The 21922-nt window shown below is 39.9% G+C and overlaps 1 long non-coding RNA gene across 2 annotated transcripts; it reads left to right on the forward strand.

Annotated features, from left to right (window-relative positions):
• Positions 1-2465: 2465 nt before the first annotated feature.
• On the forward strand, positions 2466-20576 carry LOC135579752 (uncharacterized). 2 transcript variants are annotated; one of them, XR_010473434.1, is made up of 3 exons: positions 2466-3155; positions 19354-19427; positions 20002-20576. It is a non-coding gene; the product is annotated as an uncharacterized LOC135579752 (long non-coding RNA). The 2 variants fall into 2 exon arrangements; XR_010473435.1 differs by lacking the exon at positions 2466-3155 and adding an exon at positions 14101-14527.
• The last annotated feature ends 1346 nt before the right edge of the window (positions 20577-21922 follow it).

Below are 21922 nucleotides of genomic sequence, written 5' to 3' on the forward strand. Positions count from 1 at the left end.
ACTGGTGCAGCCCCAACTTGGGGCACGTGTGTATCTGCCCAGATATGGGTGCTGTTGAGCTACTTATGCTCTGACATCTGTCTTGAGCCACAAAACGGTTGTCATTAGTCTGGAGTTTTTGAGATAGGAGGGAGCGGGATGGAACAGCACAGCGGCCCTGACCTTAACCTGAAATGCCAGGCAATGAGTTTTCAGCTCTCCTGCGGGTGAGATGTACGGGTGCACCTTCAGGTGAACATTCACTGCTCTGAATCCAGACTACAAGGAATGTCTCAAGCCAGATGGCATTAGCAAAGCATGGCCATGACCACACCACACAGTATGAGGGATGCTGTAATGGCTCTCGCCCAGTGACCATGGTGTGCAAGTGAGTCTACAAAGATACGAAAATGTTTGTAAGTAATTAGGGTGACTTCTTCTTACAAACTGATCCAAAGCTCTAAAAAAAGGTTGAAAAGCTTATGCCTTTCTGTGTTTAGTTTCAAATAATAAGCTTGAACCTAGACCTGAAGCTTTTTAAGGATTGTGATACAGAGCACCTGATAGGCTGCTCCCACTGTTCTTGTGAGCCAAGTCCTACAAGCCATCACATTCTGATTTAAATAAGGTTACTTAAAGATGTACACATGGATAAAGTCAGCCAGAGTTTCTGGTTATTTTGATTGAATTAAAGAATAATTCACTGAACAAGAACCAAAGCTCATAAATTATTTGACGTAACCTAACTAGGAATTATCCTTATCAGAAATCGTAAAATAAGGAAGATTTAATGCCAGGTGTCTGTTAGCATCACCCCAAATCCTTCTGCAGGCATTGAGGCACTAATTTGATTTCCTAAGCCCAACTCTGAATATACATTGTGTAATTGTTCACTTATTTTTGTCTTTCTTTATGTATGTGTATTTGGTCTGGAAACATTATGACCCACCCTGTTATCAAGCATATACAGCCCAAGAAGAAGGGGAGGTTTGCGGGAGAAAGCTTGTGACTTTGGGCCTGAGAAAAGCCTCACGACCTTGTACAAACTGATTCTTAAGCTCAAGGGATCAGATTCAGCCCGGAGTTGGACTTGGTTTCTCAGGTCTGCACACACAGAGCTGATTCAGTGCACAAGATATTTGGCTAATGTTGATTAGGCATAGTGTTAAATGATGTAAGTGGTAAACCTCTCCATAACATTGACAAAGCACTTGAAACACAGATTAGCTTTGTTCTGATGAGTTTTAGCAAATATCGCAATTAAATTATCATTGGTGTAATGCTACAGGTTTCAGTGGACTTACTCCAAAATGGATCTAGTCCCATAATTTTCGAAAGAAAATAAATCTCTCACTATCTTCTCACAGGAAAGTAATCTCCATGTACATAATACCCCTTTTAGGTGAAAGGTAGAAAACAGAATGAAATCCATGAAACAAATTTGGCAGAAGACCAAGCTGGTATATGGTAGTTTGCATTTGCGTAAGAAAAAAAAAGCACAAAATGAACCTAAGCCAACCAGCATTTGATACCTGCTCTGATCAAAGGTGAAGCCTTGGGGAAGGGTTAGGTTTCTCTCAGTAATGGCACACACAGAAAAAGGAAAGCCATTAAATTGCAAAGTAGACCATTGAGGTTTGTTGTGTTTCCCTGACTCTTTCCAAGCCCACTGAGTAATCGCAACCATCTAAGTATCTGTAAAGATTTTGACAAAGAGCAAATGAAGGTCTTATTGTGAACTTCACCTACAAGGGCAGCTTGTCTCTCCAGCCTTGTTCCTTGTATTGTGATGGAAAGCTGTGCGAATATCTGCTGTCTGGTTCTTACATGAAGAAAATGAGATTCTGCTGTTTGAATCTGAAAGGGATATTGTGACATCTAATTTTCACTTTTTTCTTTTTTTGATAAAAAACCTGAAGAGCCCCTTAGCTATACGGAATAAATTTATTGGGTAATGAGGATCAAGGGAGACAGCCAGCTGATTCCAGGAGAAGGGAGATCTGGTGACACTCTCCTAGAGGTTGCGATGTATTGAGGATGATGTTTCCAACCACGCACCAAAACCTGGCACGCTCAGTTTTGTCTGATATAAGGATTGTATTTATCCCACAGGCATGGAGACATCCATGCTGTGTCTGCGAGTGTGGTAACTGCATTTATGTGGGGCTTGATCTGAATTACTGGGTCTTGTTGAAAGTGCAGCACTACGTTGATACAGTAAACCTTGTCCTGGAACCGAGGTCTATAGTGAGCTGTGCTGTGTAGTGTAGACTCATTGCCTTGAGACATAAATACCATATGGATTTCAGCATTATTTTCCTTTTACAGAATAAATACATTTCCAATAGTTAGTTACTCATGACACATGGTTAGTCACTTCAGCACATGATAGAGTCCCCATCCCTTGAGGTATTTAAAAGACGTGTAGATGTGACACTTAAGGACATGGTTTAGTGGTGGACTTGGTAGTGTTAGGTTGATGACCAGACTCGATCTTAAATGTCTTTTCCAACCTAAATGATTCTTAGTTCTGTGATGCTATTCTTTGATTTTTCAGCCTTGTGAGCAGATTATCGAACTGTGCAGGCGCATAACAAAGCACCTGGGACCCAAAGACCTCAGGTGGCTGACATTCTTCAAGAACTGCATGAAACAAATCAGAAGCAGGGAAAATTAGAGGAAATTGTGTTTGTGGAAGAAGCAGTCATGTTAAAATCAGAGATGGAGGTTTGAGCCACCAGAAGAGAGAAACTTAAGCATCCTCATGCATCACCTTTCTGTCTGTGTAACTATACAGCGCTGAATCATAATTTTTTTTTAGCAATCACCTGCAGCCATACGCTTGGCGAGACAGTACTGCTGTTGGTACATGCACTTCCTGGGGTGTGGTGAGCACAGGCACTCGACTGAAGAAGCATTCCCTTGACATTTCTGCTGTTCAAGGCATTCACACAGACATTTACAACAGCAAGTCTTGCTGAGCACAGAATTGTGGCTGAAGTAAATAATCATATTTCATGTTAATTTGAATACCTCATCCTGTTGCTGTTTAGCTTTGCCAGCATATTCAGAGTAATATTCTCTGGAAGCTTCTCCAGTGAAGTTCTGTCGGGAGTTCACTGCTGTTGGAACAAAACATCTGTTTCCAGCTGTGTTTCCTTCAAGCTTTTGTGTGGGTAAGTGGCTTTTTTGGTGTATTTTTTTAATGGGCTGTCTTGGAGTTAGCTAGTTATGCAGGATGAGGATTTGAGGCTTGATTTAATCAATGCATGAGGCTTTGTTTAATAAAGGCATGAGACATGTAAAACAGGTCATGTGAGGCAGGAGCTGATGACTTACATTAGTCACCTGAGACCACAACTATCCTTGGACTGCTACCCTTTGGAGATGCCTAAGCTTGCCAGGCACTTGATTCATTTGCCTAAATGAGGCATGTATTGCATTAACAGATGCTGTAAGGTGGCCAAGATATCTGCAGCTGTGACGCAGGAGACTTGTGTTCTTTTGGAGTGAGATCTGGAGGCCAGGCAGGATACACAAGGACATGTGAAATGGTACTGGATGCTTGTGTGCATCTGAAATGAGACCAAGCAGGCACACTGCTCTGGTTGGCTTGACATTCATTTGTTTGCTTTGGAAGTCTAAGCAGCCCTGCGCGCTCTGAGACACACGTGCCTGAGCCTGCTCCAGTCGGCACTGTGCCCTCAAATGGTTCATTGCGTGCTCAAGGGTAGGTTCTAGGTACAAGTTAGAGCATTTCTGGAGAAAGGTAGAGGCAAGGAGGATTGCATTGGTCCTCCCATAGTCCTGGGTGAGGACTCTGACCCAAGCCTGTCTCCTCCAGTTGTCCTTTGAAGGCAGCGTGGCTGCAGCTGTTGGTCTCAGCTGTATTCAGTGCTGCAGTCCCACTTGGTATATAACACAGCAGAAGTGCAGGAATTTTCTGTTGGGAATACAGGGATTAAGTGTTTTGTAGTGGAATTATGTTGGTGGGAAATAGCATTCTACAATCACCTAGATGTGGCCTAAATGGCTTCTGAGGTGCCTAAGTGCTTTTTTGGATCTCAACCATGCTGTCCTGTATAACACCTTGTAAGCCTTTTATTTCTTGTTATCTCAACAACAGGTCTTGATCTCTTGGCGGGGGGTGCTGGGGAGAGGATTTTAAGAGGAAGGTGAGAAAGAAGGTAGAACAGACTCTTTGTGTCATTCATCAGTTTAATCTTCTCAGGTTGGCAGCTGGCTCTGACACAATAAACATTGCTCTTCTTGCTTCAGTGATGCCCTCTTTTCTGGATGGTATCTCAGTAGTGCTGTGAAGGTTGCATCAATATGATGTTTCTCTTTTTGGCTTGGGTACGTCACTACAACTTTGAGAGAGTCTGTAGGAACTTTCTGCTCTAATCTTCTGCCCAACTTCTGGCCATAAATAATGCTGCTTACCCAGCCTACATGCTTTGCTACAGAAGGGCTGACAAAAAAAAAAAAAAGGACTGCAGTGCAGTGAGGCATTACAAAGATATTAAAGGCAAATTTCTCCTCTGGTGTCCCTCAGTGGCAGGGCCATTGGCCACTGAGGAACTTACCCTAATGTATGCTGCTTAATTTAAAAATATTTTGAAGTAATAAAAACAAACACAAAAAACAAAGCAAAGAAAAATGCAGTGGCAACCTGATAAAGAAATTTCAGAAGCAGGAGGCATGCAGAATTATAATAAAGGACTTGATTGCCACTTGATTGGCACTTCCTGACTTTGAAGTACCTCTATCCAATCGCATTCCCAAGCCTAGAAACCTTTCCTCAGAGTTTGACTGTACTGCTCTGCAAGCCTGGAGTACTCCTGCTCCCTCCATAACAGCCACAGAGAATGTCTTCTTGATAACCCAGTGGTCTGAGCCAGCAGAATTATAAGCCTGCTTGGTGGGATCCAGAGAGGATTGCACACATGAAGGACTGGTAAAAATTGCATTCTAGAAAAGCTCACCATAACTCCTGTCCTGTGGAGAGCTAAGATCAAGTTGCTTTCCCTGTGGAATAATCTTTCAATATCTGTAGTGCTGCCTTCTCGAACCAAGCACAACCTTCTGCACTTTTCTCAATAGCAGCTGCTGATTAAGATCACGCTTCTATTTTCTCAAGCTACATAATCCTGCTAGTTCATTCTTAGACCTACTTTTCTTAACACACTGTATCCATTATACTAGTGTTGTCCTTATTTTTAAAAGTTTTGATTTTTTGGCAGGCTTGGAGACAGTTTCCCTTGCTGTGAAGGGGTCTGTTTGTTGCAAAGAATTACATGGCTTTGAGAGCTACATGTATCAAACTTTATTAATTAGCTTGTGCTGTGCTTGTAAAGTGATCATAATGATGCCTATCACAATCTTAGTACCATTATCTTTATTTTGCAGATAATGAAACTGGGCCATAGAAAGGCAAAGCCCAGAGTAGGGCCCTTAAGCTGTTCATACTGCTCTTATTTCCCATGTCACCGAAACAGCAAGGAGCTGAAGGAGAAGCTGCCCAAGCAAACTTTGGATGCTTATGTCCTGTGAATAAGAGGAGTTTTCTGGGAAGCTGCAGGTGATTGTGTGAATTGTCAGGCCACATCTTCTGGAACAGAAGACTCCCATTTATCTCAGAGTCTGTTTTACCACCTAAAGCACTAAACTCCCTCTGCTTGTCAGTTTACCATTCACACTGGGCCTAGTGGCTTATTAACAATGAGTAGGTGACTCGCAATCCATCACCACTTGAGTGTCTCAGTGGATTTTCCTCCTCTGATGCCATCAATGAAGTTTTTCTTGCCACTTTGTCAAGACATAGCTTGGAGGCATTCAGCCTCCAGAAAGGTCACTTCCTGAGACCTACCATGAATAACAGACCAAATTTCAGACCAGTTAAAGGATCTAGTTTTCTTCAAATTCCTCCAGCACACCAATGATGACATGTGTTGAGATGAGTCTTTTTATTCAACATGCTTTTTATAATAGATGTTACAGGCTCCATGTAGTGGGAATGAAGCAAAGCAACCAACTCTAGAGGCTTCAGGTAATCATGTATTCATACACTTGTTGATTTATGATTCAACTAATCACAAATATAAGCCAAATATTCCCTTTTTAATTGGCTGGTTTAAAATGGGATTTCTTGGAGAATCACTAAAACACCAAAGGCAAGAGAAGGCTTTGTTACTGACTATGTACAGCTCTTCAGAGATGTTCACAAGCTTCCTCTCATAGCCAAGTTTGAGAAAGTTGATGCTTTTTCTTCTGCTGGGCTGTAGCTGGTGTTGCATTGATTCACTCAAAATCAATTTGATTATATTGTATGATGATCATAAGTACTACTTTCTAGCTTCTAAAATGACTGTTTCTGTCTTCTTGTGTGGATCACAATAACGTAATCGGATGAAGTATGTGCTCTGCAGAAAGCGATAATTTCAGTCTAAACTAGCTGAACAGAGCATTGCCCTCATTTGCAAAATGTTTGCAATTTTAATACACTAGAGACATTCATATAATATTTCCTACAAACTATTCCAGAAATTATGACACTGCAGTTCTCTTCTCCTATGAAAATCCCTCAGGAGTACAATAATCTGATTACCTGCCAAGGAATTCATAGGGCTGCTCTCCTCAAAAACTCACTGTAGCTCCAAGTACTGAATTCTCTAGGACAGACTGTTCTGAAGACTCTAGATTGATTATACTGTTAATGACGCAGGAGGCTCTGCTGCTGTTTGTTTATTCTGGGATTAGCTAAAATTAGAAGTTGACCCTCTGTTCCTGAATGAATTTAAAGGCAAAAATACAAGTTAACGATTTTGTTGATTTTTCTGGAAATATGGTCTCTAAAGCCAAAGCTTTAGATACCTAAGATACCTAAGAACATATTTTCCTTGAGTTATGAGTCAGTTCTTAAATGATTTTGAAATGAAAGGTGCCTGGGACAATTGATATATATGGACAATACCCCCTGAACAATTTCCAACGTAACTCTTTAACATGCTGTGTTGGACATCTACAGATATTTAAGATTTTGAAAGATCGAAAAGATGTGAAAGCCTTGTCTTAAGTACTTGAAAACAGCTGGATAAATTCAGTAAGTGTTAACTGGACAGACTTTGGTCTTTCGACTGTTTGGCTGTACCAAAAGCACATAAAGTTGAAGATTTATTCTTTGTATCTCTGAATGGGCTACTGAATCTTTAACAGAAACAGGTGGTGAAGATACATAGTAGTGTTTCAGAAAGTGTATAAAGTTTAAAGTGCAGAACTTGAAACAGTGCAAAAGGGTCTGTTTTCTCACAGGCTTTTCCTTAATAGCAATTTTGGTTTTTTTCATAGTGGGGTCCAAAACAAAGCACACCCAAATTCATGGCCAGTTCTGAAAATGTAAGCTGATTTCGGACTATTGTGATACACCCTGCTGGAAATCCTTTGGAAAAAAAATGTAGTGAAAATGCCTGTGCGAGGGCGAAAACTCATCGACTCCACACAATCCAATATGAATTCAAGCGAAGCCATTTATTACAGACACAAGCCTCGTTATATATGCAGATATTTCCTGATCACATGTCCAGGCTCCAAGCATGCATTAGCTGATTGGATATTGTCTATGTTCACAAGCTGTCCACGCGCCGAGTCTCACTGCTAATAGGTCTGTTGATTTACATTGTGTTTTCAGCTTTCCAAGGTGGCCTTGAAATTCTTTTGGGCCTGGCTAGTTTAATAACAAATCTCCATCTAATAGAAACCCATCCACACATTAACTTCAATAAAATCCCTCAAATCTCCCATGTGCCTGCACCCTACATCTAATTCTGTTAGTTTTCTTTTGATATTATTTTGGCATATGTAAAGTCAATGAATATGAATGTATATAAGATATGGCAAAGACAGTATTTTTAAGGTTTGTAATACCTTTCATTCCAGGCTTTCTGAGACCTTTATAAAGGTTTGACTTCAGACACCAACTGGCCAGGAGATGGTGTTAGTGGTGTACTATGAACAGACCGTAAGCGACAGAGATTCTAAGCAAAGTGAATCACTTGTATGCAATCTGGTGAAGACATCTCACCTTCCTCTGAGTGCTGCCCATCTCTTGGACCTCTCATTGTCCTGTTCTGATTATTTGCATTATTCATAATAATTATTACTCAGTGTTGTTGTTTCAACATGGCATGAAAGCAACAATATGAAGGCAAACATAATTTTCTTGACTCTTTGGAGGTACATGCATTAGTTAATAAAGTAGATAATTTATTATAGAATCATAGGATGGTTTGGGTTGGAAGCGACCTTAAAGATCATCTACTTCCAATCCCACTGCCATGGGCAGGAACACCTTCCACTAGACCAGGTTGCTCAAAGCCCTGTCCAACCTGGTCACTGCCAGGAAGGGGGCATCCACAGCTTCTCTGGGCAGCCTGTTCCAGAGCCTCACCACCCAGGTAGTTTAAAGTAGACTAGATCAAAGACTACATCACTCAGGAACAGCAGGTGTGAGTGAAATAAATCCAGCCATCCAGACATTTTTGACTTCTCTTGAAAGCCTTAATCTTGTGGCTAGTAACAAGCAGTTTGGAAAGATGTTCCTCTCCAGGACAAGAAATGCCATCTGTTCCTTTCCTTCTTCAACTTGTGTCAGGAGCCAACTCAGCTGAGATCCCTGGTTGCAGAGTGACCTCAAAGCTTTCATTTTAATTTTCTTTCAGCATTGTTAATCCCTATGCCAGCTCATTTCTCCACTTCCCAGTCTTTGTTTTCCTCCTGTAGTTGCAACCCTTACAATCTGCCTAATATGCCACTAAAATCACATTTTCTGCAGTTGTTACTATGTAATGCCACCTTCTGGTACTGTGGGCTGGCTTCACATCTTCACAGCTCCTTGGAAGTTTTCTCTCCCACCACCCTTCTGTTCAGTTATCACTTTCATTGAGCTCAGCAAACACTGATGCTCATATGGTCTCCTTCACTTCATGACTTCGCTTATGCTACTTAAATTGTGTGAGATTTTGTTTCTAAATCTTTGCTTGCAATACTCCATCACTTTGTACAGGGTTTCAGTGGTGGTTTTTGCCTCTGCTCCTCTCACTGGGATTATGCCATCAGCCAGGAAAGGCTCTGCGGGCAGGGAGACAGTAGATGGTGGTCAGCTAACATTGCAACAGCCTGGTGCCGAGGAACTATGATCCCAGGCTATTCGCACATGGTTTTGCACTTTATCAGCTCTTTTAATCATTACCATCCCAAAAGAAGTAAATAAATTCAGTTGTGCTGCCTGTGTTACTGTGCAGTCATGGCCAGCCTGGACCCTATAGTCTCAGTCTAGTTATGGTCTCTTGAAGTTTCAGTGAGGAGGTCTGCTACAGCCTGAGTTTTGCTGTTCAAAGGCTCCAGAAGCTCAAAGGTGAAAGAGGGATACTGTGCCTTGATATTTCATTGCTCTGCTTTTTTTCAGGGAGGTTTCCATGGCTCAGTGTGCAAGGGGACCTGCCCCAGCCTTCCCCAATGCATGGACTGTCCTTGCCTCTCATTTAGCACAGGTCACACGAGAAGGGGCAGCTGCTCTTGTCCTCTTATCTCTTATTTGTATGTCCATGCCGAAGTTGGGGGCATTCTGACTAGTTGAAAATACAGTTTTTGTGCAAGGACGTGCCCTGATATTTGTATCTAAATGCTGTATTTAGTTGTGTTATCTACAATAGTTATTATCTTTTAGATTTAGCATATGGGACAAAGTCTTCTAGGTGGCCTGGGAAAGGAGCCATTTATTAAGCCATTAAAGTCCACTGAGATCAATCAGGCTGATGATTTATTTATGTGGTTGATTATTGTGACGGTAACAACTCCTTCTTCTTGGCCAGTATGCTCCAATTTTGAAATGGTTTTCGAAATTCCATAGTTATTCTATCCAAAACTTTCTGTTACGGGTAAAATATCTTAACTCTAGGGGGACTTGGCACCTAAGTAGCTTTTAAAAAATTGATCTAAGTGATTTAGATGGGTAATTAATATTTTCAAGAGAAGTTATTTTAGAGTCTAAATCTAGTGATTTTCAGGATTGCAAAACTGATGGTCCTTTTACCATCATTATTCAGCACTGGAAGCTTCTCCATCTATATTTGGCAAAGAAATCTCTTGCACTTTGACTTTCACACAGAACAGCTTTTAAAAACCAACTCCTATGTTTCACAATGTACCTTTTTCCATGACGCTACTTTGCCTGCAGTGAGACTTCTTTACAGTGAGGTTGTTTGGCCCATCATGTGTTCTTCAGATTGGTCTTCATCCTGCAAGTACAGGGAGCCTTAATCATTTCTGAAGGCAAATTAGAACAATTGCTCTGAGAACACTGGCAGAGAGAGCCATTCGGAAAAGCAATAATCGCTGTGAGAATGGTCTGTTGTCCTTAAGTTATTTTAAGAAGAGAACTGGTAAGGAGATTTTGCGTTGTTCCTCAGGGAGAATATATCCAGAGGATACAGCAGTATTTCCCTGGAGTTCATTATTTCAACTTTTTATCCAAACTCTGCAGAGAGTGTGGAAATATTGCAATGTTCTTCAGGATAGAAATTCTGAATTTTGATCTTACTTACAAAGCTGGAAGCACCTCTTGTTTGGGAAAATTTTGTGTCCCTCAGAATTCACTGAAGCAGAAGTCTTTTCTCCCAAAAATTATATAGACTGACATTTTTACTTAGGAAGGGTAGAGGGGAAAAGTCTATTTATTTAGAATGTTTCTTTTTAAAGATTGGTCTTTAAGAAATTGAAGAGGCATGAGTGTGTGAGGAAAAACATCTTTGAATACAAAGGACAGTTAACACAGAATTAGAAATTTGTGTACGACAATGTGTGAAAGCAGAAAACAGGCATGTGTGGTTCCTAAGGAAAACAGTGATAGAATTCGGGAAACATTTAATCAGTGTTTTGACCATACGTGCAGCTCAAGCTTGCTAAATAAGTGACTATTCAAAGTAAGGATGCCAGAACAGGAACATTTTTAACAGGCTACTGACTGTGATTTTAAGTGGGCTCTGTAACCTCATGCCTCTCTTTGATACAATGTTAAGAAATTCCTTGGGTGTCATGGCATCATGTTTTGTTAGAATATTTTATTATTTTCACCAAGCTGTCTTTGAGCCGAGAAATATGTTGATTATAATTTCATTTAATTGCTACAGGTAGGGCACCCTTCAGGAGATTACTCTCCTCACTCCTGCTAGGATTTCTGTTGTTGTAGTGATGATGTTTTTCATACATTATTTTGGAAAAAAATAATCTAGGGTTATCATTAATATGTAATTAGGATAATCACAGAATCACATATTAATCGACTGGGTTGGAAAAGAATTATGCTGGCTTCAGTTTGCCTTCCTATAATGCCAATGGAAGTTCTGTGTGCATATCCAAAATAAGATGAGTTTTTAGGTGGCATTTACAGTAATTATATTAATTAGAGAGGTGTTAGGGTAGTATTACTACTTCATAGCCCTTGGACTGACCATTTTAACAGTCCATGTGCAAGGATGATACTTGCACTTATGTTGGTGAATACGTTACTTGGGAAGAGGATGACTTTAGCTGCACTGAGTGTACCTGTGGCTGCGCAGCGTTGGAAGCCATGTCCAGTCATCCCAAAAGACCAGTTTCAGGGCATAGCAGCACTTATTTTCTTGTGCAGCCATGCTGAATGTGACACATATTTCTGAGAAACTGGAAGAAATTCAGGAAATAAAAACCATTTTGCATAAGCTGACCGCCTCCATTAAACTGTGTAAGTGCCCAACTAAGACTGTGCTTGTGCTTTGCAATCAGAATTTCTCTCATTTTGCTTTCTCTGTTTAGTTTATATTTTGGTTCACATACTTACTGAATTTACCATAGTTCATTTCCTTCTCACCAATGGTGTTAAAAAGACTGCAGGATTGGCATCAACATTACAGTTGACTGGATGGTCCTCGTGACACTTCAGTCACAGCTAAAACAGATTCTGTTGTACAAAAAGCACAGGAAAGGAAACTGTGGAGCTTGGTTTAGAGAAGGATTTATGAGTGGTACGTGTACACATGAAGAATTAGGATGTCAGAGCAAAGTGGATCATTCTGGAGTGGTCTGGTAAGCTCTGAGGCAGAACTGAATTCAAAATGTGTGCAGATCCTGATAGCTTAAGAAATTCTGTTTTTAAAATTGTACAAAAGGAGTATGGTTGCTTTTAATAATTGTGGAAGGCTCTGAGAGGCAGAGGTGAAGGAGAAAGGGGCGGACTGATTAGTCCAGGCACTAATTAGGGCCAAGGTCTGTTGAGGAAGTTAATGAGTTTCTAAATAGCCAAATAACAGCAGGTAGGGAGCAGAATAGTCAGCCTCTGCATCCTGCTTTTATTTCTGCCCTGAAGTGAGAGATATCTTTAGGATATCTAAACAATGTTTTGCGGTCAAAAGTCTTCTGCTAGGAAATATCTGCTGTCAAATATCTGACGTCAAAACTTTTTTCTTACACAATGCAAGTGAAATTTTAAACATATTTTTAGTCTCTCGAGATTGGTGATGATTTACATGAGTACCCCTTGAGTCTTACTGCAGTGCTCAGGATAGCACATTTTGACTGATTTTAACTCTTCTGGTCTCCGTGACCCCACCTTCAGCTCTGCTTCTGAAAGGGTCAGCATGACTGCTCTTGTTTGCACTTCTTCTCCATCTTTGTATGCCAGATAGGTTTTGTCATCTTCCTGACCTTACCAGGTAAGGCTTGCGATAACACAGATTTGCATAGCATTTGTTTGTTTTTGAAAAACATATAAAGGCAGAAGCAGGTAAGTGAATGAGAAGAAAAAAAATAAAAGGGAGGCCAACTTAGCACAAAGCAGTAGGAGGGATGTGCTCTTAGCACAGACCACAAAATTACCATGGAGGGGCGTGGACTCTTCTTAGTGTGAGCATGATGCTGTGTAGATACGTTATCCTGAATAAGGACGGAGATGCGAGCCTGCCAGCGTGTCTGTGTTTGGTTGTGGGTGTAAGTACACCCATTAGCTACGCACCCACCTGCAGATATCTGAAGCAACAGTGCAGCAACAGTGAGGATTTTCTCACTTGGGTTCTCAGCTCTGGAAGGGTCTGGTCTTTCTGAACTGCTTGCATGGTGGACTTGACTTCATCAATTTTGTTCTCCACAAGACTTCATGCTACTCATGTCTACTAGCTATTTAATAACATGCATGGACTAAAGAATATATTTTTATCTATTATAAGATTCCTTTTCATTTTCACCGTCTTACCATCTGGTGGATCTGCATCAGGAAAGACCAGTGCATTTTTTTCCAGTTTGAAATGTTTGTCATTCCTGTGGTGGCTCACTTCTGAGTCACATCTTTGCTAGTCACTATAAAAGTGCCATTAATATAGCAACAAGCAATTAAAGAAACCTGGAAGCTATCTGGCCCACACTATCAACTGAGTGTGATTCCAGGGCTGTAATTAACTGTGCAGTGTTTAGAAGTGTGTTGTGTCCACCACCTGCATCCCCTGAGCTGAATTTCTACTCCCTGTGTTGTTCTTAAAGACCCAAACAGGACTAAAAAGCAAGGCTCAGAACTGAAGACATTTCTTGATTGAAGGTTACACAGGCCAGAACTTCTCTGATGTGGTGGCATGTCTTCTGTTTTTCTTGTTGAAATGAACCATGGTGGTGGTTTCAGTTTTATGATCTTAACATTGAAGGCATTGATTGTTTACAAAGCAAATTGCCTACCACCTTCTTTTTGGAAAAAAAAACAACCTAATTCTCTCCTACCTGTAAAATAGGTGGCTGTTAATTTACTTTTAAATTGTACTCTGCTTTTACATGAAAGCAGTTGTTTTGTCATAGATGTAATAGTTACTGCTTTACTTATGTCATGTTCCTCATTCTCTTTTGGTTAATAATCTTCCACCTGAGCACCTTAGTTAGTGGACAAAATTTCTCAGTGCCAGCACCAATGTAAACTGGTTATCTGAACAGGATATAGCTGACTGTCTGGGCACATTTTCATGACCTTCAGTATTCTTCCCTTTAAACTGGCATATGAAAGGGAATTGCCAATGAATCATGTGTTATATGCAGGTTGTAATTATCCAGAACCTGGTGACAAGGAAACGGATCTGTTCTCTGTTATTACTTTGTTATTAATTGCATTGTGCAATAGATCAGTTCCAAACATAAATACATGGAGCAGTCCACGGATAGGAATAAACCCCGTTACGTTCAAGTACGTACATGCTAGCCCTGGCACATGGAATCAGAAGTCTTGTGTAGTTTCTTTGGATTTTTCATATTCTGTTACTAGAACTTTGGTGCATTTTTTTGTTTTCATTTGACTGCTTCATTTTTGATGGCAACTTCAAAAATTGACTTGAACAGAAATTTTGGACTTTGTTCTGAAACTCACCGTGCTCATTTGGGGTATTCTGTGTATTTTTGAGCTCTGCGTATCTTTGACAGCAGCATAAACTTTTGGGAGGACGTGATTTCAGCTTGACTTTCTCACCAAGATTCAGCAGCTGAGGTATGTTTGGTTTTGTGTTGGTTACGTTTTGTCAGGTGTAGAAGGCAGAACTATTATTATTATTATTATTATTATTATTATTATTATTATTATTATTATTATTATTATTATTATTTGTCTTGCAGCTCCTTATGTTTAGACTGGAGGCACTCTGAGAACTTTGGTGTAGTACAAATCCCCTTTCCAGGCCTGTGTGGCCAGTTCAGAAGGGATTTCTGCCATGCCTGGGACCTCTCCTAAGGCTCACTCAGTGATTTGCACAATGGTTTCTGTAAGACAACTTTCTTATCCATTTTGAGACTACTCATAATCCAATCCTGCTACTGGTTTCATCAGTCCTCAGTGCTGGTAGGGTAAGACACATAGAAACAGATTGTACCATCCATTTTACAGAAAAGTAGCCAGCAACTCATGCAGTCTTGCACTGATTGAGATTTTTGGCTTCATTTTAACTTAAGGACAGCGTGAAAGACATCATTCCAAGCAACTCTTTTTTCTGCAATCTCTAGAGGCTTTTCTCATTTTTGCCGTTAGTCTCTGGTCTGTATTTAAGCAGTGGTGTGGGAACAAAGAACAGTCCTTGGGCACAGACCAGCCACGTGATCGCAGGCACGATCACCCTGTGCCTTTGGCTGCCCTTCAGCCTCTGCCTTGTATTTTTAGCTTCCAGTCTCCTTAGTGGAAGAATTGTCTCTTACTATATTTGTAGTGCATCTAGCACAGTGGGTGGATTAGCATTTCTGCCCACACCTGCTCTGGTCTGTAGTAAAAAGTAAATATTAAAAAATTATTCCTTAATTGTGATTAAGGAAGAACTGTATTTCCTAATGTCCATGACAAGGCATCCTTGTTGAAGGGAATTTGTTTTAAGGGGCTTCCCAGCTTGGATGTCTTTGCCACACAACAGGTGCTTCAAATCATTTATGCCCTGCAGTTTGAGCTGGTATTTATTCCTGTTCAATGTCAGATTCTTTTGCTTGGTGTAGCAGAGCATATCACGCAACCTGCAAATTGTGCTGGTGAGTATGTTTAATCATACATCAGCAGATTACCTATAATTAGCCCCATCACAGTTAGATCCTTGGAGATTTTCAGTAAGAGGATAATGTCTGCTCCAAGGACTGAAGCAACTCTGTGAGGAAGACAGGAGCACAGCTGCAAAGCACTGCTGGAATAGATTTGAGCTGGTTGAAGCCTTTTACCAGTCTGAAGTTGTGCATAGTTTCATGTTTTGAAGTCCTGGCTTTTACTTCCTTGAGCTGTTTCACTGGGTAAATACAAATATCTTGGGGCTTCATGTCAGTCCTGTGTATCGATATAAACCATTTATTTGCTTTGTACCCTACTGTCAAGGCTTGGCAACTGGGATGGAGTTTACTCTGTCCATCATGACAAATCAGTGGGTTTTCTGTATCTGGGCTCATCACCTTAAACTAATTTTGTGATGAGTGAAGAGAAGCAGAGAGCCTGTTAAGAACAATGTATCTGAATGTTCAAGGTATCTGCTTTGGGATCAGATGAACTGTGCCTTGGAAATGAATGTTTCACCCCGGAGTGAGATACAGATATAGATGTCTAAGCTTAGCGGGATGAAATTCACCCAGTACATTTGCCCTTCAGTCCAGTTCAGCTTTTCTTTTACCTGTCAGTAATCTCTCGGTATTAGCAAGACTAAGACGGGTTTAGGACAACTTTTCTGTGTTGTAGGAGGTACAGAGAAAGCAGACAGAAAAGCAGGGTGTGGCACATCATTTATGTAACTTGTTTGGACCTGTGAGTCCACTCCAGTTTTGTGTTATTAATGTTTTTTTCAGAAAAAAACTCCAAATTACCATGACTTTTGAGTGTACTAGAGAAACACCTGCTACCGCATAGACCTGCAGGTCAATCACGTGGCCAGGGAGACAGAATCGCAGCTTGCCTTGTCTGAGAGCTGGGGTCACAATATTGCAATCAAGATATATGCAATCTTTTCCCAGATGGTTAGCTCTGTAAATTAAGAACCCACAATGGTTTTCTGTGTTGCTATTTCAGACTTTCACACCTGATTAGCACCTAATCTGTTTTCACTCATCTGAATATCTGCTAGTCATATTTTATCTTATTGTATCAGCAACTGGATTTTCCTGGTTATTGTTATCTAATAATCTAATTTATTGTAGGGATATATTTAAAAAGACTAAAACCTGACACTTCTGGTTTGGAGTGAGCTGTGTCTATGCCCTCTCCCTATAACTGACACAGTTGCATCAGGATCACTTCTGTGACTTGAAAATCAAAATGAAATGTGTATAAAAAGTAGAAGCAAGGAGACATGTCTGAGGAATGACAGGTCAAGACTACAGGACTAAAGTCAGAAAGGCTAAACTGAGACATACTTGGGAGGGTATATAGAAAGCAAGAAGATTCTGTAATGAAAATGTAAAGGAAAAAAAAAGCAAGTTAGAAGTTTACTACTTAACTTGGAAAGAGATCAAATAGCAGATGATAAGCAAAGTAAATTATTCAAGGCTTTCAATCTGAAAGTTAGTTGTGTCAAGAAGTTTACCAAAATTAATTCTAACTATGTGGTGCTTAAGTCAGAAAACAGAGAAAAAGCAGTTTAAAGAGTATTTTGAAGCTTGTATATAGAGAGAAATAGAGTCTGAAAAAACTGCCCTAGGATATATGTAGAACTAGCAAAAGCTGTCACTGAATTTTTAGTTCTTTGTGGTAGTTGTGGAAAAGACAGAACACACTTCAGCCTTCTCATAATCATTCCTCAGTAGATTTCCATTTCCATTGAGTAGTGAAACTATTTTTTCTTTCCTCTTATTTACGCACAGATTTCTTTCCTGTTGCCTTTTATGGCCCTTGCATCTTGAATCTTATTCTTTCCAATATGCATAGCCAGGGGTTGAAATGGAAATTCTGAAGGCCCATTATGAACATTTAGACATGCTGCTGTAAAAATATGAGAACTCCTTGTAGCCTTCATTCTGCCCTGTTTTCTCTCCATGGAAAGTGCTGGTTTGCAGTATGGCACAGCAGCAGCTACCTGCTCATCCCAGTTGCTGTGGAGAGGTGTCTACTGCAGTGTATTGCTGTTATTTTCACATTGAGTGCTTGTAGATTTGTATTACTCCCACTGCTGTGTAGTTAAAATGTATGTATCTATGTCACTCTGCCATTAAGAGAACTGAAACCATACGTGCATAATGAGTTGGAAGTGAATTTCCAGTCTTACACCATGGCTCCTGTGAGTAATACAGATGTCACAGGCCTCTTCAGCACCCCTGTTATTCCTCTTCTGAGACGGACTTTTCAGCTGAACAAATGTTCGAGGATCAGGACTTAATTTATATCTATATTACTTATTAATGCTCTTCTGCCACAAATTGCCCTGCATGGCTAAACTTACTGGAAATCCCATCAAGTGTATGTGCAGTGCTGTGTTGTAAAGAGAACAAAGTTAGCCTGTGTTCACAGGTTTGTCCAAAGACTTTTGCAAGAGAACGCTGAAATGCTTCTCTGTTCAGAAATGTTTCTGCAGAGACCTGGAGATGTCTTTCAGTGTACGAACTTGTATCTCAGACACAATCTTTTAAGGTGTGCTATGCCAGGGCAGATGTTGCAGAACATATCACCGAGCCAGGGATTCTGGCACAGAGAGGTGAAAGAGGGCAGGAAGCATTTGAACTATATCTCTCCTGAAGCACAGTGATATCACAGATAACACACTATTAAACTGTGAGCTCATCCTCCATCGCCATAAGGCAGTGTTGCAGTATTTCTGAGCTAACATCTTCATTTATCAGCAAGTGATTGCATCAAAATTACTCACATTTTTGGATTAAGAGAGAGCTGAACAACACAAAAACTTCCAAGACTGACTGACTTTATATAATACTTGCCATCTCTTCTTTCATGGAAAAATATCATACCAGCTCTAGTGCAAGCAGTATTAAAACCCATTAAGAGAATTTTAGAAATGGTTGGCTTCTACATCTGACTACACCATATTAAGGTTAATGTATTCAATTTATTTTAAAACTCACACTGGTTACACCTGAAATAGTCACAATGATATTTCAACATGAAGATATGAAAGGTAGAAACCATAACTTCCCAAAGTCATTCGAATGGATGTCGTGTGTGAAACTGTCTGGCATTGTTGCCATCCATTCCAGTCCAAATCCCTCTGATTTTACTAAGCTCAAATTGTCACCGCTAAAAGTAGAAATGTATTAAATACATGCTCAAATATCTTTCATTATGTTGCTGCAATGGTGGTGCTGCAGAACATGTCTTTGGCATGTGGAATTTCATTACATTTTCTTGTATGCTTTTCCTTTGGTGCCTTCATTGGTCACAGGTTTTCTGTCATAAGGATTTTGTCTAGGTGCCTACAACATATCTTTGTGACTTTAAAACCAAGAACAAAAAACAGAAGTTACTTGATAAAATAACGTGTTTTTTAAAAAACACAGTTTCATAATGAAATCTGAAGCAAATTACTGTTGACTAAGCTTGAACATGACCACATACTGGCATCAGTAAAATGATGGGAGATACAGTAATGCATTGTGTTAGAACAATAGTACTACATAAAAAATATTTAGATTAAACTGGAATATGAGGTGTTCTAAGGGCAAAGATGTCAACTTACTGAAGATATTACTTTTCATTGCCAAGTGTTGTCCAAGCCCATTATTAATTTTGAGCAATGCAGTGTTGCTTATTTCTTTTGGCTACCAAGGTCTGTGAAGGTATGAAGATTACAAAGGTGATTACATGAGTTTGTGTTAACCAAGTGTCAGTGGATCACGTATTTATCTCTCTTGCAGGACTTAGCATTCAGCAGTCTTCAGAGCTTCTCCAAATAATAGTTAATTTTCTTTCCCAACATCTTACCAGTTTAGTAAGTATTTTGCCACTTTACAGATAACAAGAATTATAAATATGTTAATATTTTCTGACTGTATGGTATCATATGGGAATCAGAAAGGATTGTACAAAGGGCATTATTCCCTGATTTGTGCCCAAGCAGGTAGAGTTTATGGGCTAATGGGCACACAATGCATTACCCAGCCAGCAATGGGAACATCTACAGGAGAAGCTACCAGGTGACATCCAACCCTCTGCCTGAACTGATGTTAACACATCTGTGTCTCATGCAGAAATCTCACCACTGACTTCAGTAAATTAACAGCATCACATTAATATATTTATATCTTGGGAATAACTTTTTGATGCCTGTAAACAGGTATATTTTGCTTCCAAATCGATTTCAGGTATAATGCTGCTTTAAAGCATGTTCTGATGAAAACCTAAAGCCATAAGTTAATGACATCTTCATCTAACAGAAGTGAACTCAATTTTATGACCACGTGGACAATGGGGGGAATATAGTCTTACTGGGCAATGTATGATTAAAATAATTGACTAAAATAGAAATTTAGAAGTCTTGTTATGAAATGTATTTATCTTCACAGCCATAGCTGAAGAGCAGTTGATGTGCACCAAAAGAAGCTGCTGCCAGTCAAACACCAGTTCATTTCAACCATTGGTTCATGTCCTGTAAAACCTCCAAGATGGGGCTTCTTGACTATTTTAGCAGAAATGTTTGAGAAACACTTGGATACTTTGGGAATGGGTTTAGGTGTTGATTTATACAGAAATGGGCAATAAACGGCTTCTACCGATTAAGAGCTTGGGAAGCTTGTGTAACAATCTGTTCTGTTTCAAATTTCTGACCTGAGATAACCCATGTAATTCATCTGCCTTATTTGAGTGTTGTAAGAATAGCCGCATGTTCCTATATATTCTGGTATCATAGTAATAGGAGCTATGTAAATGCTTTAGCAAGACAGATAAAATAGCAGGGGACAGAGATAATCCCTGGCATGTCTCCTGGGCACCTCCCATCTAAATATGAATCACTCTTCACCCAGGCAGATTTTATTTACGTCCTTATTCACAACCACACATTTAGGATGTGGATGTGGTGACACTAGTTATTTTGTCTTTAGTTTTTTGCAAAAAAGGTAAAGAAACTACAGTTAGATGTGCCCATGCAGTGCTCAGGATACTCGCAGGCAGAGGGAAGAGTGGGAAATACGTGGTTCTAAGGTGTCTTACAATGGGCAAAGTGAACTGAATTATTTAGCTTAGTTTCTTTCAGAATCACCACCTGCTTTACAGTTATCTCTTTATATGTTCCTTGATGGCTATTTTTTAATTGAGGAAAAGAAATCCACAATTAAAAATAAGTCCATGAAATGATGTTTTGTACTTATCTGCTAGTTGAAGCAACACAGTTAGGATGTTGTAGGTGACAGACAATTCTGGAAAAAACAGTACAAAAAAGCATTTTAAAAAATGAAGAGATGAAGGTAAAAGTAATTCAGAAGCCAGTAAATAAATGCTTCATCACATTTCCCAGATTACTCTGTACTCACAGATCCTCAGTTTGTGTGCAGAGGTTTTAACCATGAATATAGAGAAAATGGCACTTTGCCAATAGTAGTTAAGGAAATACAGTGGTCTATATGTCAGTATGCTGGTTTCCAACCCGTACGAGGTAGAAACCACTTTGGAAACCTGTCTCATTAAGAAAAAAATAAATGTTCCTCACTGACATAATTACAGTGTTTTCAAGCATGGCTGAACTGGATGTAACTTGTAACAAAATATCACACTGATGAAAACACCTTGTTCGAGAAAAACATTGGTGATTAATCCCATTGACACTACTGTGCTCTTAAGGGCTTTGGCAATTGGAATTTAGTTTTAATTGGGGAATGAATACAAATACATTATGGTAAACTGAATTGCTAGCATACAGGCAAAACTGATTAATTTGTCTTCTGGGAATTTACATGAGGGAAAAGGCATGTTATAGGAGTATTTAAGTTATTTTCCTTTTTTCACCCCCAGACAACAAAACTAAGCCTTAACCTGGATACTCATACAAATAATGTACTTTTAAAACCCGTAGTTTGACCTCATTCTCCATGAAGTCTGTTTTCCTCCTGGGGCTCTCCCTCCTCTGTGTTAATGTTCTCACTCAATAACATGAACAATGCTGTTCCCTACAAGCTGTAGGACGGGATTGTCTGAGCACAACTCCACGTACTCGTGTTCTAAGTGGCCCTGCCATTTTGCGCAGCTCCTGCCCCTCCCTGGGTTATTCCTTCCACCTTCCGTTGCCTCTGTGGTTGGACCTGCATGGTGGTTTTGATCATGACTTATTTTTCAGGTGGATCATCTCCCCCATCTAGCTCATTGCACACCTTCCATTTGAGAGATATATTTTGTCATTAGCAAGTTCTAACCAAAAAAACCCCAAAGGAATTATGTATTTTCTTTCTCCTGTGAGAGGAGAGGAAAAAAATGGAAGAGGTGAATCAGGAG

Source organism: Columba livia, chromosome 6 (assembly GCF_036013475.1).
Source record: "Columba livia isolate bColLiv1 breed racing homer chromosome 6, bColLiv1.pat.W.v2, whole genome shotgun sequence".
NCBI classification, from domain to species: domain Eukaryota; kingdom Metazoa; phylum Chordata; class Aves; order Columbiformes; family Columbidae; genus Columba; species Columba livia.